The sequence below is a fragment of the Diorhabda carinulata genome, chromosome 5 (assembly GCF_026250575.1).
Source record: "Diorhabda carinulata isolate Delta chromosome 5, icDioCari1.1, whole genome shotgun sequence".
Classification (NCBI taxonomy): Eukaryota; Metazoa; Arthropoda; class Insecta; order Coleoptera; family Chrysomelidae; genus Diorhabda; species Diorhabda carinulata.
In genome coordinates this window covers 27,228,264-27,244,837 of record NC_079464.1, presented here as the reverse complement: position 1 = coordinate 27,244,837, position 16,574 = coordinate 27,228,264, and the positions used below count along the sequence as shown (strand labels likewise).

Sequence of the window (16,574 nt, the reverse complement as noted above, 5' to 3'; positions counted from 1 at the left end):
GTCGTATAGACAACGATGATGGTGAACGTTCTGGTAGTCCAATTGAGGTGTTTACTCCAGAAAACATGAAAAAAAATTGTTTATATCTAATCATTAATTGAAATCTGAGGCCATCAAGGCAGAAGGCAGTGTGTTCATAATACTGAGCTTTTTTCAAAGTGGGTGCCGAGTTCATTCACAGTCGATCATAATTAACAACGTGTTAATGATTCATAGCAATGTTTGGCCATGTTTACATGTAGCAAATCAGATTTTTTTGTCGATATGTGACAATTGATAAAACATGAGGAATCCATAATTCACTTCGAAATCAAAACGATCTTCATCTGAGTGGACTGGAGCCGGTGAACCACGTCCGAAGCGTCCAAATGCACAATAGTAAGCTGGAAAAGTTATGACGTCAATATTTTGAGATGCACATGGAATATTGTTTATCGACTATATCCAAAAGGGAGGTACAATCAATAGTGAGTAGTACATAAAGCTGTTGAATCGTTTGAATCCAAAAATCAAGGAAAAACAGCCTTGGAAAGATATCACTGTTTCACCAAAACTATGCACCAATTCACAAGTCGATGGCGACGATGGTTAAATTGAACGAATTACACTTCGAATTGCTCCCACATCCTTCGTATAAGTCCAGATCTGGCCTCAGCTGAAATGAAGAAGAAATTGCTGAAACTGAAACCAATTTTGAGAAACATTGGAATGATTGTATAGCTCTTGAAGGAATTTTTGCAAAAAAAGTGATTTTAGTTAATCACACGATACCTGAGTCAGTTAGTTAGATAATTCTACAACAAAATCCTATACAATCGAATCAGATGTCCACTATATAGTTCGGTATTGATGGCTTGTCCATCTGGAATAATTTCTCACTATACTTCTGTACTTCTGTAGTGTACCGTGTTTTCACAGACCAGATTTCTTTACGTTTACGTTGTTGGGGTACGTTCACACGGAGTTGTGATTTGCGAGACTGAGCTTCGCTAATAATTTTTAATTATCTTAGTTTGTGATACACTCAAAGGTTTAAAATTAATGAACAGTTCACACGATGTTACGTTCGTGATGCTCACTGTTTTTCACAAGTTTAATTTACAGCTAAACGTTTATGATGAAAGACCTAGTTTTTGAAAGAAGTGAAGTTTTGTGTTGTTTTATTATAATATTGTTAACACCCTGTAGACCACTGTTCTAATTTCAATAGTTTATTTAATAATTAAACTAAAAATACATACATAGCTATTTGTAATTGAGAAGAATATATGAAGATATAGTGAGATCCAAAACAAGTGTTAGATAGACAGTGAAAAAATTTTGTATAAGATTTCATTTTTGTAAATCGTCCTTTAGCTAATAACACGGCATAAGTCATTTTTGCCAACTTTACAGGAGACAAAAAAAATTTATTTCTTACTACTTAATAAATACCCTAGTTAGGTGTTGGAAAATTACTTTCAATACTTATTTTTATATTTTATTTTCTTCATTTTAAATTTTATTTTATAACTTGAGCGGTATAGACCGACATTTTATTAGATTAAGGCGGTTTGTTTGCGGAAATTTTAAGAATAATGTACTAATACATGATTTAACAAGAAAAAATTCTCAGCCTACTATAGAACCAAACAAAATTTCAATGTCAAAATATTTTATTATTCAACATATTGTCCTCTTAAATGGATACATTTATTACAGCGAACCTGCAAAAACTAGTCCTTATCGTGAAAAATCTAAAAATCTTTGATTTAAGCATGTATTTGAGTAAAATACAAAATTATACGTAGAACTTTTGATATTCTCAAACAAGTTAATGACTCATGTAACTCCTCCAAAGACCAGTTTCTGAGGGTAGTAATATTGAAAGCTTCATAATCTCGATTTTCATGAAAATTTGAAATCAAGCTCTATTTACCCTTCGGAATATTCTCCGTGCCGAACAGGGTTTTTTATATAAACCCCACAACTATTATCGCATCACTCTTGTTAAACTTTGAGGCACATCCATTATTAACAAAATAAATTTAAATTTTCACTATACAATAACATAATTTGCTTAGAAAGTCCTCGATCTCAATGCATTCTCCAAGACAGAAATGATTTACTCCTGCATTTTTGCTTTCAAAAAAATTTGTAAGAAATTGTGATATTTTTTGCCCATGATAAGAAACCTGAAATCATATTAAAATCAACGGTTGCGTTGGTGCGAGTTTAACGATGACAGTTTAACTGCTTTTTCTTAGTAGTTAAATTAACAAAAGAGTTGTACCAGATTTTTCCACGTATTCGGACAGAATTTTTGCACTTTTCAATTTATTTACAGTTGTGTCTTAACTGATTCCGATTAATGCAATAATGGTAAAATATCCGTTGCTCGATTCAAGGGTCCACGTTTATCTTTTTCCAATGCACCAAAATTTAAAAGAAAAGCAGTTTTTCGACAATAACTCATTCAATTTTCAAACTATAAACTCTTTTAACAAAGCATTTTGTAGGGGGTTTTAAGTACTTCAACGATATATCAATTAAAACGGGTGCAGCTGAAAGGGGTTACATAAGCCACATTTGGTACGTGAATGCATACTTCGAATTAATGTATTTCCTTCACTTTTCATGATACGTAGATTGAAAAAAGAACAAAATTTTTGGCAAGAAAAACCCTACAATTAATATTTTGACCATTTTCTCATAACATGAATGAATAGTTTTTGTTTATTTTACGATTTAGATTACGAAAATGCAGAAGTTGTCAATTTAATCAATATTTTTTCTAAACTAAGCATTCAAAACCGGTTAAATTATATGGATCGTATTAATAATACAAATATAAGTTTAATTGCAAGTGGTTTACGAATAATTACAATTAGGGTGGTAATGGCGGGTATAATAGAGTATAATTATTACATTTCTTAAAAAAAATAAGAAACCTTATTTTTATTATAAATCTGTAAACTCTCATGCACAAGACATTTGACAGTGTGTATTTTGAATGTTTTTCTATGTGCATCTCTTAAGTTTTTTCTAAAAATTTCATCAATTTCAAGTTATTTGAAGTTAAGGGTTCCTCAAAAATAGCCATCCTTCAATGAGCAATAACTCAGTTATTACTGAAACTACAGAAGTCCTTACAAAACGAAAATCTTTCTTTTTTTATCAATAAAATTTTTGTTCTGAATGATTTTGGTGATAAAATGAGAGCTTTTTAAGTTATTCATGAAAAACGATAGATAATTATGCGTTTTTTAATGGAAAATAATCATTTTCAATCTTTAATAACTCTAAAAGTACCAAATTTAGAAAACTTTGTAGGGTAAAAGTTGCTTAGAATTAGTCAATCTATCGACCTACCTCATTATTTTGATAGAATAAAGCCTCATCAATTATAAATGTCCTTGGGTTGTTACTACTGAAATCAAATTTGACTTCCACAGAAATATATTTCACAAAAACTGGACTCACTCTCGTAAATCACGCCCCATGGAAACGCAGTTTGTTTATTTTTCGTAGAATTTTATTGGTGATTTGGCAGGACGCGAAAAAAGTTGTAAAAGGCCGCAGTTTGCCGACCCCTGGTTTATGGTCAATAATTTGACATGTGTTCAAAGATACTTCAAATAGGATCATCAAAACACATGTTCCTTCACAGGATAATTAACTTCCAGCTGTACCGTTTCAATTTACGGTATATTTTTTTGTTATTTTCCAATTTATCTTTAAAGTTAGGGAGATTTCTCTCCCACAGTATTCTCAAAAATATTCAAAAAACCATTAACATAAAAACATTTAATAAGATAGAATAAGTCATGTTAACATATACAGAGTTATACGTAGTTAATTAGCAGTAATATACAAATAATTGAAACTCTGAAAACAGTTTTGGAACGAATTTATTTGTGCCAATAATCTCAAAATCACCTTTAACCGTCTTCCGTTCTTGTTTTAGAAATAGAATAGCCGTAATATTTACCTTAGTTAACATATTCTGGATGTATCGTAATATGCAAATGAGTTCCGAATGGTGGGTACAGTAAACTGTACGTAATTTTCAGTAGAATTTGTAATGTCTAAACTTAATCTCATATCCCTTCGTATAATCTAGTCGAAACTGCATTAAGACGCAATATATACATAATTGAAAAGTGTGCAATTTCCATTATTGTAGTTCTAGAAAGGAATATTTGTTTATCGAAAATAGAAGTAATTTTAAAGGAAGCACCACTATTCAAGTATTTAAAACTTAGTTATTTATTATACAAGGGAAAAAAGTGCTAGACTTTAGCGAGACAAAAAAACGAAAGCTAAAATCTAGTATTTTTCCCGTGTAGAATACACATTTTTTTCTATGACGAAAAGAAAGATGATTTAATATTGGAAAATATTATTATTATAATATTTGAGTCAGAAATTTGAATTTTGAAATTAGTAGGTTACGAGGATATATTGAAAAATTCTTAGCCTACTATAGAACCAAACAAAATTTCAATGTCAAAATATTTTATTACTCTTAATTGGATACATTCATTACAGCGAACCTGCAACGTCTCTAGACCTTTCAAAAAAAATGTTACTTCTTGCTCTGCAAACCAGACCTTCACAGCTTTTATTACCTCCTCTGTTGAGGAAAGAGATGATAGTCGGACGGAGCTAAATCTGATGAATAAGGGGGGAGTTCTAGTAATGCAAACCCTAAATCACGAAATTTTTGTCCTGCAAAAACAAAACACCTTTGGATAGATTTCAACGTCTTTTCTCTTCAATTTTTTTTCCGTACAGTGGCCAGTAATGTCGAATAGTAATCGACAGTTATTGTTCTACCCTTATCTAAAAAATCAATCATGATTACTCCATGGCGATCTCAAAAAAATTTAAGCAAGAAGTTTTCCAGCAGATTTTTGGACACGCAATTTCTTAGGTCTTGGAGAACCAGAGTGTCGCCATTCCATCGATTGTTGCTTTGTTTCTGGATCGTAGAACTGTACCCAAGTCTCATCCATAGTAACAATTCGGTTTAAGAAGTCTACATCATTTTCAAATCGAGCACAGATCGAACGCGATGCTTCTACCCTTGCACGCTTTTGGTCAACATTCAAACATTTGGGGATCCATTTTGCAGCAATTTTTCTCATGTCCAAATTGATGTGAACTATATGATGAACGCGTTCGTATGAAATATTCAGTGCTTCAGATATCCGTTTTAGCCCAATTCTGATAAAATCATGAACCGCATCGATATTTTGGTGACTGACAAAGAAACTGGCCTTCCTGATCGGTGATCATCTTCAATGGAAAATTTACCTCTTTTGAAGCTTGCAGTCTAATTTTTCAGGATCGCATACGAAGGACATTGATCACCAAGGGTATTAAGCATATCTTCGTAAATCTGCTTACCTCTTAACCCTTTTAAATAGAGGTACTTGATGATGGCTCGATACACCAATTTTTCGATTTTCACAATTTCGATGGACACCTTTTTTATTTCAATTTATTGCGTAACTCTGGTTCACTTTTTTTGACGTCACTTATTAGAAGTACCCAAAATAGCGTCACAAAAATTCTTACTAGCTAAAACATGGAAAATTTACGAAACGGCGTATTCAAAATTCATGGAGTTGAGGATGAAAAAAATGTGCAGTTCTTTCTCGGAGACGATGTCATTTGTCTGTTTTTCGAGATTGGCACTACAATAGTGAGGTCGAATTATTCAATGATTCAAAGTATGTTTCGAATTAATAATAATGTAGACATTTCAAAATATCATTTACACTTCTAAAACAAAATGGGAAAGGATACAAACTCATGAATGCTTTGATTTTGACGATTACACATATTAGTGATTTTTTATATAATGCTTCCTATGAAGTTTATTTGATGATCATAATTGTTGTTGTTTTTGGGATTGCAGGAGTTTGTCGAATTTGTGTAAAAAACCAGGTAACAATAGATGATATTGAAGATTTGGGAACGTTATTAATTGTGAAACCTAAGGAAACAAAGAATGATGTAAACAGGAAATTTCTAGTTACTGAAAAATATGTTGCATTCTACTGAATGTATTTAGCCGTTAGTTCAGCAGCAGCAAATGATTGCCGTCTGTTTTATGCATAACACAATGGAAAATGTATGAATCAGGTTGTGAGTGAAAATCAGTTTTATAAGGTTCTCGAAACAGTGGGATATTGGGAATTGTTGGGATACAGGACATAAATAGCTGATAAAGTGTTTACATCGTGTGGTAGTGTTGGAATAACATCGTATTTGGGACCAAGTACATCAACTAGAGTTGTGATTGCAGGAACAAATATAATTTCAACACAAGAAAATTCAACTGTTCTACCGAATAGTTTAAGAAACAAGACTTTCATGCAAAGCACGTTTAATGATTATAATTTTGATTTAATGGAAATGTAACTTCATTGTACAATAAAATATTCTAAAATTGAGTATCTACCTTTACTATAATATCCGGGAAAGTTGAACTTTTTTCCCTGGGAAAAAAGTAATTTCAAAAAAAGATTTTGTTACCTGTCAACAAAGATAAAATATCAAACTTTTTTCTTGTTACAAAAAAAACATACTTTTGTTCGAAACCAGCAGAAAAGTTGAAAATTTGTGATGATTTGTCGATAGAAATCGCATTTTAGTGCCTATTAACGGAGCTGCCATCAGTTTCATGTTCGACACTAGTCGTTTACATTTCAACCAGCTTAAAAGCTTTTAACACTGCAAATAAATCAAATGGTTCTTTTACCATTAATATGAATAGATGGGAAGAAACAAGATTTGCATGCGGATTTTTAGAAAAAAATCATATTATTCAGCTGTGCAACTGAACACGGCACTCATAACTGACTCTGCTAGCCTCAATTCCAAAAATTTTTGAATCTGAGCGATTTCGAAATGTTACGCGGCACTGAAATCTCTTTTTGTCAGTCGTCTGGCTGAACGTCTCGGCCACTAATCTCCAGCCCAGTGACAAAAAGTATAACTTTAGTGCTTTGATATATAAATAACTATTTCGAATGTTTTTGAAATATTTGTTTTGTTGAAAACTACAGTTTTAATAGAAATCAAGAATCTATGGTTAATAATGAACAGGTTTTTTTATTGGGTTTTTCAATCTGTTAGACTAATTAACATTATCAAAATAGTATGATTCAAATACAAACTAGAAGGTGAATAATCCATTGATTACTGAGATTGAGATCATATTTACAATATTCTTATCTAGTTTGACATTTACTTGAACTTATTTTAACATTTACATGAATTATTAACTATATAAAGAGTTTTTGCACGGTTTATTGTTCCTGACTGTTGTCCAATAAATTAATCGCCAGATGGTTTGGGTATAGTTCCAGCCTGCCTCTTTGATGCTGCGATGTTGCGCCGTCGCCGTAGAAACAGCAGCTCAGCAGGTATAGACATAGAATTCTGCTCTGTCTAGCGCAGAGCAAGGTCGAGTGTGCATGCCGCGTCGGGGTGCGATACAACTTCTTTTCCACCGGTGCCGCTTTCCTTTTCGTCACTGCTCTCGGTTTCCGCTTCTCGGCGGTGTCGGGATCTTATGTCGTCCACTCATCTATGTCTAAGTCGTTTGCTTCCCCACGCCGGGAATTTCTCTCACCAGTTGAAGCAGGGTTCCTTTATTAGAACTATCATCTGGCGAGTCAACACAGTCTATGGAAGTTCACAGCTTCCCCAAGACTGTTCAATAGCCTGATCACTAACTGTATTCTATGCCTCAGCTGACCAGTAAGCTACATTTTTCACTTTCAATTACGGTGAAATTTTTTACGATAGGCTAATTTCATTTCCTGGAGAACCCCTTTGTCCATAGGCTGTATCAGAGCTGTAACATTGGGTTGGAGGAATACAGTTTTGATTTCGACATTTTGTAATTTTGTGATATCTAGGTGAGATAGTACGTTGTCAATGAACAAAATTGCATTATTTGGTAAGTCGTTTCCTTTATTGAAACATTTAGAAGACTTGACGAACTCGTTATGAAATCAGAGTTTAATTTGTGTAGGTAGACCGGTAAGAACTTCATGTTTACATGCTTAAATGCCCTCGGATTTTTTAATTCACCGATCATCATCAATGGTAATTTTAGTTTCCGGAGGCATTACTACATGCCATCAATGTGACTCGTTCTTTGCTCATTTTAAACCTGTTGGCCTGGGCTTCTTGCTGTGAAACTTAACTTTTGTTTGGCAACGCCTTAAAATTTCAAACGGTTTTGTCGGCATTCTAAACCTGCTGAGGAGAATATCCTCCTTTAGTGATAATAGCAGTGAACTCATCCAGATAAGCTTGTGCCGCAGCTTTATTTGAAGATAATCACTCTACAGTTATTGTCAACTGGCGGACGCCATGACGAACTTTCCATTCATTAAATTGTTCATTTGCACAGCTTGTTCTTGTACAAAACGTCCACTTAAGGGTGTACCTTTTTCTCTTTCTTGGACAAACCATAAATAGAGAGCTTCATCGACTTGTCGAACCTAGAAACCAATTGGCTATACAATGATGCTGTGCAGAGCTGCTCCAGCTTGGTAAGGTTCTTTTTAATCAGTAATTGTAGTCTTGTCTACTCTAAATTATACTGCGATTCAAAACCTCGAATGTTTCTTTTAAGGTACAAATTGTATGTTTGCATTTGCTACCGGTAGCCATTATGTTTAATAACTAGAACGTTAACCACAAAGAAAGAATATGTACAAAGATATGTTATCTCAGACAACGCTCAAACACTACAACTAAAACTGCTGCAGATAAACAAGCTGTAAAAAAAATGGCCGTGAATAATCGTGCAATTTTTGGTTACATATCACGTTTTGTCAATTCTTTCCGTTGTCCCGTTCCTAGAATTCATTCCTCTACATGTTTTTGGAATGCGAAGAATTATTTTTGTTCCATTTAGCATTTGAATGATACCAAAGGTAGGTAAATATTTCTATAAATACGTTCAAAAACAAAGTTTAATCAGAATCTTTTCTCTTTGGTCGGTTAATTCTAATTTTCGGCAATCCGAACCAGCCCCAGTCTCAATTAGTTCGGATTAGCGAGGTTCTAGTATATATAAAAGTACATTAAAGTGCATTTTAGGAATAAAAAAATTTTCCAATTATTTAAACCGCTTTATCACGTAAATATTAATACTTATGAAAAAAGTGTAGAGGCATTTTTTGTTGGGAATCGGATTATTTACAATTTTTGTCTGAACTATTTTTGCTGTAAAGCTCATCGTTTAACTGATAATCACGAAAAACATATTTTCGAAAATTTTTACCACCAATAAAATTTTTTGCACAAGGGGTATTGATGGAGACTTTTCCCAATTCATTTATAATAGTATTCTGAACCCTCTTACCAATTTTTAGCTCTATGGGAATTTTTGTAAGTTTTAAAATCTTATTTGACTGGAGTATTAATAGAATGGAGTAGAGAATCGTTGAAGCGTACTTATGAATTTGGGATAGAGACCTAATTCCAACAAATTATTTTTTTAATTAGAACATTCAAATCAACTACTACACATATACGGGAGAAAATTACTTATCTGTAATAGAAATTTTCTCCTTGATACCAAAAGATTTTTATTAAATTTTTTGTTCCAAATACTACTCACGTCAGTTTTGGACGGTTTGATTATTCATATTTTGGCTTATAATCCCCACGAAAGACACGATGATAGATCAAGGATAACATTCCCCGATGGAGTAATAAATTTTAACTATTACCACTTTTCCATTATTCTTCAAAAAAAAAGGGAAAAACGGGTCGATTTTTAAGATTGAGATAGCAGCGATACGAAATTCAGTTGATCCTCCTTCAAACGACTTTTCCATTTTTTCGAATTCATGAGTTACGAGTTACGTTAGTGTGTCAAAGACAAAAAAAGAAATATCGATGGAAGGATTGGACGTTCTAGTATTTTGTACAACGGAAATGTGAATAAATCATATAATCAGTACCCTAATGGAAATGTCATTATTATTTATTAAATATTCAAGTTATATTATGCATTTTATTGATTTATCTGTATATACAGGGTAATTGATTGGTGTGATAAAGTTTAGTGCCTCCTTTGTCGTTTGAAATATCAATTTAACAATTTGAGAAATTATAGCTATCATAAATCTTCACATTTTAAAATTATTTTCAAACATACAGGATGTTCCAGTATGCCATGTCAAAGTTAGAATTTTTTAAACGACATACCTGAATCAACCTGAATCAACTCGACAATTCTACGAGGTATTTCAAAAGTTATAATCAAGTTTCCATAAAAATCATTCAATAATTCAATACCGAGTACAAAATGAGAGAAATTCAAAAATGAAAACCTGTTGTGCCCAAAGTATTTGATTAGTAGTAAAAATAGCTGAACAGTTGATTATATTCACACTGAATACACTGTTAACACCACCACTACGCCAACACTCACAATTACCAAGTTATCTTCTTCAGAGACAGAAGGTAAACAGTTCTTGGATCTGGCCTATGTCACCAACGTATGGACTAAAACTATAAAAAAATTTAGAGAATCCAAATCAATCGCACCGAACATATTCAAGACTATTAAAGATATTGGCATGCGAATCTTCTAAATAAGTTAAGATCGTACGGTTTGCCGTCTTTACTCATCGACTAGCTTGGTAGCTTTCTCAAAAGCTTTCTCTGATGTTCCTCGGAGATGCATCTTGTCACAAACTCCCATTCTACTTTACATCAACAATTTATCCGAAAAAACTGCATACTTGATATTTAGCTTCTCTGACGATAACATACTGGTGTTGTCGTTCAAATCAGTCGCCCCAATGAACGTAGGTAGCAACAGATCATCATAGTCACGTAGCCAAATTACCTAAGCTTCCATTGAGTTTGAAGATTCGAAGCAGTTCCATAGCTTTGACTCAATTCTATAAGAGTGAAGTGAATGCAGGGACGTTTTGCTATCTGATAGGATGAAAATCTTCACATTGTGGTAGTTATGTTGTGCGTAGCGATCTGCGCATGTGAGAATAACGTATGTTTCCGCCTCGAAAATTGAAGGTTCTGGGTCCATCAGTGTAAAATACTGATGAACCTCGTGGGGACGCAATCTCTGCATTTGTCTATTGCTGTGGATTTGTTGGTGAAGCATAGTTTCGTTCATCATTTCGGGTTCTAAACCCCATATTCTTCAGACCATTCTGCAACAATTGTATCAAGAACTTTGTACTTTATGGCTTACTGCTTGAAGATATTGTCGCCATATAGATGGTAGGAAAATCGCCAAAACTGTAGATATTATTGGAAGAGTATTGGATGGGCTTGAGAAACGTTTTGGGTAGTTCAATATAGATGATTACAATAAACATCGTTCTTCCATCTTCAGAAACAAATAATTCATACTAAGACCACTTTCAACAAACTTTACTATAGCATTTAGTTTTAATCACTTTATAATCAATGTTATAACTATTAATCGATTGAAAAATTTAATTCTTGTGTGACAGACAGTTTAACAACATAAGTTCGCAATATCGAGCCAACAAATTGGCGGTTAACCATCATGACTGTCACAGTTTCAAACAATATTTACAGAGAAAATTGCAATTGCAAATCTCCGATTAACGACATAACCGTTTACTTAACAATAATAATATTTTCATAGTATTGTGATAAACTTCGCTATTTGAATTACATCATGACGTTAATTTTGTTTGGGAAGTGCCGACTTAAAATGCAGTTAATTAACGTAAATAAATCATTAAAGTTTTGTATGTTTACTCGGTAAATGCGTTATAGTTGATGTATATAATGCTTGTTTGTTTTGAATTAGAGATAAATCTGTTTATTATTAATTACGTTACATGAAGGATACTACTAAAAAATGTGTTCTTGTTTCAAGGATAGACATAAAACTGAAAAATAATTGGGGTTTGCTCAGTAAAAAAATTTTATAACTCCAAGCGTATTCATGAAAAGCGTTCAAAAAAATAAACTAAAACCTAAACAACCAAAAACAAAAGAAAAAACCAAAAGAAGTATTATTAAACATCAAGTACGTTCTAATGATTGTGGCAGAGTCTACATAGGGCAGACATCTCAGTATTTAGAAAATAGTTTTAAAGGTCATCACGATAAAAAAGAATTAAACTGCTTTGAGGAACCAAGAAATAACAAAGAGGCATGAATTCAATTATAAAGATTCCAAAATTTTTGAAATTGAATCTCATACACGAAAAAGAGAATTTTTAGAAATGGTTCATATTCATAAGAACGAAAAAGCTATGAATGATAAAAAAGACCTAAGTAATTGAAATAAGATTAATATCTATATTTTATATATGATTTATCCAAGTAATTGATTTGTCTTCCTTCATTTTCTTCCTATCTACTGTTTTGTAACTAAAACCATATTTTTTTGAAATTCAGTATTCGTGTCGAACATACCTCAAAGATACCTATGTTCTGCAAAAATATCTTGAAGATTTAGCATTATGATTGTTGCGAATATACTGTAGATTGTTTCGCATATTACTTATCAGGTTTGATTTTTAAAAAAATTTCCGCTTCAGATATCCATTTTAGCCCAATTCGACGGTCTGATAAAATCATGTCATGAACTGCATCGATATTTTCGGGAACTGATTCCAGATCGGTCATCATCAATGGAAAATTTACCTCTTTTGAAGCTTGCAGTCCAATTTTTCACTGTCGCATACGAAGGACATTGATCACCAAGGGTATTAAGCATATCTTCGTAAATCTGCTTACCTCTTAACCCTTTTAAATCCATCATCAAGGATCGATACTTCAATTTTTCGATTTTCACAATTTCGGTGGACATCTTTTTTCTTTTAATTTATTACGTAACTCTGGTTTACTTGTTCGACGTCAAACTTTACACTTACACTTCTAATAAGTTATTGTTCGTTGCTATGGTAAAGCAATATTTTGTTTATGCATGGAACTGGTCTGGGCTAACTAGATATCAATACATCCTCGTAACTTTCAATTAATACAGGAATGTTTTCTGCAGTGATCTGGAAACACCCTGTGTGTTTTTTAATTTGTTTGTAGGTTTTTTAGATCTCAATAGTTTTTTATTTTTCATAAATAACTCTCCAATTAGCTCTTCCACGAAATCTGTAGCGTTTTGAAGGATTTTTCTTTGTTTTGATAAAAATTAACTTACCTGTTTCTTTGAAATACCAATTATCCAGTAATTTTTATTGTTTCGATAAATCGTTTTATAAAATATATTTGTAGAAGAAGAAATTAAGTTTTTTGTTCATGATAAACATTAATTTCCAATTATTATTTTCCAAGAAAAAACTGTGAAATGGAAATATAATTTTCAATTGCTAGTTTCTCTCTTTCCAGTTTATTAAACTTCTAATGAGCCCCGAAGGCTATTTTTAAGAATTTATACACTTCAAAAGATCTTCTTACTCCACCAGTGAATATTGTATCAATATAAAACTGGAATACATAATTCTGTTTTATAAAATCAATATTACCAATTCCAAAGAGGAAAAAATTCGTTCATATTCTAAAGAACTGAAAGTAACTGATCAACGAATATACTAAATAGAAAATCGATTGATTAAAAAAGTTTTGCATACTTCATAACTTGGCTGATTAGGTATCTATATTTTCACAAATATAAGAAGCGATTTGTCTCTATTTTGTTGTTTTTAAGCTTGTAAAAGTTTTTGCCAATAAAAAACTTCAGGCGACGCTTCCTAAGTCGCTTGATATTTTGTTGAAAAAATATAAGTACTACAACTATTATCAAAAATAAAACAAAGCATACAATTTTCCATTAAAGTCTTTTTTTCAACGAAAATAATCATTCCTTTTCAGGAGTTTTGGTTCATAAACTTATTACCAGTACTTTCAAAAGACCTCGAACGACCAGTGCACATATAAGAACATAATCTTCCGTGTATCAGTCAGAATTCTGTAAGAGGCATAGTACAGCAACTGCAATGTTAAATATCACTGACAACATAAGATGAGCTGTCATATCCATCTCCTTGGGTTACTCCAAGATATTTGATATGTTGGTTCATGATCTTCTTCGTGAAAAGCTGAAGTATGTGCGATTTGACGAAGTATCTTTAATTTTTTTGGGTCTTACTTGAAAGGAAGAAGGCAGAGATTTCGTACATGCATCTGAGGCTGGTGAAATAGTATATGGTGTGCCACAGGGTTGAATACTTGGCCTAGTTTTTCATATATGTCTTTGATATGTGTGATAGTATCTCTCACTCTCATACTCAATCATATGCTGATGACACTCAGGTAATGCACTACTTTGTTCCTGCAGATCCAGAAGCAGCAACTACACACCTAAATCTTCTTCTTCCAGTGCCTTCATTCTAATGAAGGTTGGCAATCATCCTTTGGAATTCCTCACGATCTCCAGCATTGCGTATTAGATTTACGACATCACACACACCTAAATAGAGATCTGTTAAGTATTCTTGAATAATCAAAAACTGAATGCAAATAAGACAAAGGTTCTGCTGTTTTGTTCTCAGAGACGTAGAGAAAATTCATAATTGGACTTGGGCAATGAGACGTTGGTAATAAAACAATTTGCTAAGAACTTAAGACTAATTAAAAATATAAATAGGTCTAATTTTAGTTTTGAGATGAGGCAAAAGCTTTACGAATCTCTGGTATTGTCTATTTTTACCTACTGTAATTTTGTTCATTATCGTTCATATGGCATCGACATATTGTGTGCAATATGTACAAAACTTTTGTTGCAAAATTATTTTTAAGCAAAGAAAATATGACCATATTTCGGCCAAAGTTGAAATTAGTTAAAAATATCGAATATTGCGATCCTTCTTTTTATCTGTCTTCTTAAGAAAGTGTTAAAACATTCGCGACCTTTTTCTTGACTTAATTTCGTGAAAAAATTAACTATGCCTCAGCATAAATATGCGCTTTTTCAGTATTTAACTGTTAATGGTTATAATGCTCTCCAAAAGGACCTGAAATTATTGTGTGGTATACACTTTTTTAAAGGATTTTTTGTCTTGTAACAGCGAGTGTACACGCCTAGAGTGTGGCTTGATTCGATGAATATTCTGTGTTTTAATAGCAATTTTTGTTCTATGGGTGCCGTATTCAGTGTCACTGTCTTCTGCATTCGGAGGAGGTTGTATATTCCTGGGACTTCTTTGATGGTGTTAGAAGTGACATTGTATGTTAACGCAATTGCTCCTATGACGACAGGACTTTCGTTTTAAGATTCTCAACTTCTTTTTATGTTGTATTGCTACATCGCTACATCGATCAATGGGTATTGTTTTCTTTTCCTATCCTTTATTATCAGGTCTGGCTTGTACACTAGTATTTTTCTATCTATCTGTACTTGTGTATGTGTCCCGTATTATTTTCTTAACTTCTTGTGTGTTTATTAATGGTTTCGGGTTATGCTGGTACCACTTTGTGTCTAGTTCAATGTTATATTCCTCACATATATTTCATTGTAGATATCTAAATATGTTCGTTTAATTAAAATGGGACAGCCTGCTATAATATGGTGGATCGTTTCGATAAATTAGCGATACAGTTTGCATTTTCAGTCTATATTAGTTTCCATTATTTCAGCTTTCATGTCTTGGCACGACGTAATAAATGCTTCATTTTCGGTCTTGAGGTATGCGCATATGAGCCATGCCAATTTCTACTTTTGGTATAATGATTATTTATCAATTTCATTTGCAATTTGTCCATGCAGCGGATTGAAACTCCATTTTTCTTTCTGCTCTGATTTTATAGTCTGGTTTATTTATTGTTTCAATCTATTCTAGTTCTGCTGGACCCTTCTCTTTCATTAGTTTTTCGTGTAACTCATTTACGCACTACTCAGCTTAGAGCCGGTATTATTTACCTATCCCCGGATACAAGATATCAAAGGGATTAAGCTTGATTCACATAATGAAGTTGCCCGCTGTGTGACAGCCTTCTGGATGTCAGCGAAGGTGTTTTCTGGTAAACCCAGTTTGGCGATGCTGTCGTGCAGGGTCTTAGGCTCGACGCCGGTTGATGACATAATAACTGGGACTATTTCCATATTTTCGCACTGTTTAATCTCAATTACGAGATCCGCGTATTTGGCCAGTTTCTCCCGGTGTTTGTTGAGAACGTTATGAGTGTTCGGTATAACTACATCGATAAGAAGGACTGAATTGACTCTTCTATCAACGATCACGATGTCAGGTCTGATAGTCGTTACCTATTTATTGGTGATAATGGACCCATTGTAGTAGAGTCTAAAATTGTCATTTTCGAGCACCTTCTGCGGCTGGTACTTGTAATACATACAATAACACATATTGAGAAGAATGAACTTGTTGGCCAGTGTCTGATGGATGATGGTTATGCCGGTGTAGATAGTCGGTATTAGCTAACACACTACATACAAGCAGATGTTATATATTGGATGCTATTTGATGTTTGTTGGCACTTTTTGCATTGGTCAGATTGAGTGTTCGGGTCCTTAATAATATTTGTCTTGTAGTTATTCGTGTTAATAACTTGGAATCTGGATAGCC

General features: G+C 33.1%; 1 protein-coding gene across 6 annotated transcripts in view; it reads right to left on the bottom strand.

Moving 5' to 3' along the window:
- The window catches only part of LOC130894040 (collagen alpha-1(XVIII) chain), a 577,499-nt gene that overhangs the window by 293,765 nt on the left and 267,160 nt on the right, over window positions 1-16,574 (bottom strand). The window lies entirely within an intron of this gene.